Consider the following 1,985-nt stretch of genomic DNA (forward strand, 5'->3'; position numbering starts at 1 on the left):
AAAGAATTCAAGAACATTATTTATATTTTTAAATTACTTTAAAATCTTAAGTCATTTAAATTCCACCGAAATTCCTTAAAAATCCTTTAAAATCTCTTACATTCATTAAAATATCTTGAAATCTTTTAAAATTTGTTTATAAATTAAAAAAATTTTTAAATCAAATAACTCTGGTTAAATCCCTTGAAATTCCTGAAAGTCTGTTAAAGTACATAAAATAGTTTTAAATTACATGAAAATCCTTAAACTCTTTTGATTTTTTTTTTAATCATTGGAAATGCTTTCTAAGATTTTAAATTCCATACTCAAATTTTAAACCATATTAAATCCATTGAAATTTTACAAAATCCCTTAAAATCACTAACAATCTCTTATGCGAAATTCGGTTGGATACCAGAGCCTGACCATCGGCCCAAAATCGGCTCTGCTATGGTAACCGATCTACGGTCACCAGAGTTGGGCCAACTAAGATGTTTTCAAGCTGCCATGGTATAACCGACATTGACGACGGGCGTCGGCGGCGAACGAAAAGCAAACCGTCTGCCCAATTCTGGCCCAACTATGGTACGACAATCAGGTAAATTGTGGCAGATTGGTCGTTACGACCACAATAATGTGGTCGTTCCGACTCTGGATACAGCAGTCGGATAAGTCATCTTTATGCACCCGATGGTCGGTCAAACATTGGCCCGAGTATGAGCAGACCATCGGATAAATTCTGGTTGATTGTTAGAAAATGACCGTGAAACTGCAGTCGGCCCAACTGTGGTCAAGAGTTGGCCTGTCCACCTACGTCACATATGCTCGTAACATTGGGTGAACATAACCTACTTCATTTGGATAGATTTGCTTTTGGCCGCAGATGATCTGCTCGTATTATTGAGAGCTCGGATTGGTGTATTACTCGTAGAAATATATAAATATTCAAAATAAACCATTAAAAATTTTTAAACAAAAATAGAAACGTTTAAGGGTAAATATTTATTACTTAGATATCTTTTAAATTCTCAAATTTAGTTTCAAATCAACAAAAATGAAAAAACTTTGTTAATTGGTCACACAATATCATAATTAAAAATGTCGAAATGAAACATTCAGAATTATTAATTGAATAATGTTGCATATTCAAAATGTATCTACTTTAATATATAATAAAATTAATTTTGAATCCTGCAAAATTAAAAAATTCTAAAAAAGCATCGAACACTGAATATTTTCAAAGTATAGCTTCCCAAATTGTTAACACTCTTTCCAAATTAATTTATGTAGAAAATACAACACACAGTTCTTGTGAACAAGTTCAAGTGCTTTGATTTTCGAGTGGTTAAAGTACGCGGCAAAATACACTAATTTAGTTAGGGTTCGAATCCTAGACGAGTAAGATTTTTTAAAGCGTTAAAGCGCTCGATTAAAAGTGTAAGTAACCGTGTATGTGAATTATGTATTTCTTAATGATAAAAACTGAACATTATACAATAATAATTTTAAAAATAACTTTTTTTCAAATTAATATTTGTCGAAGGTTGGGTCGGCGTCATCTTAATAGAAGGCTCATATATGGGACCAAATGTTGGCCCGGCGTAGGGCAGCCAAAGCCGGTTGACCCTTATCACTTAACTGGCTGTCCCGAACAGTGGCGCAAAAAGTTGGACCGTCTGTCCAACGGTTGGCCTGACCGTGGGCCGACTGTCAATTCGCACCTGGGAATTGGACTCATAAAAAGTATATTAAAGTGTCTAAAATCTCTTGAAAATTCTTTTGCTTTTTTTTAATTCTTCTCAAACATTTTAAACTTCTTTAAAATTAGTTGAAATATTTCGAAATTCACTTATTGGTTTTTTTGTCTTTTTATTAAAAACAATTTTTCAATTTCTTTATGCCGATCTCCGGGCCGTCCTTGACCCAGAGTTGAGCCGGCAGTCGGCGTTACTCGTTAACGAAAGATGTCCCATAGTTGACCCGATGGTTGGTCCATGTTTGGGCCA

This window comes from Belonocnema kinseyi, chromosome 9, assembly GCF_010883055.1.
Source record: "Belonocnema kinseyi isolate 2016_QV_RU_SX_M_011 chromosome 9, B_treatae_v1, whole genome shotgun sequence".
Lineage (NCBI taxonomy): Eukaryota > Metazoa > Arthropoda > Insecta > Hymenoptera > Cynipidae > Belonocnema > Belonocnema kinseyi.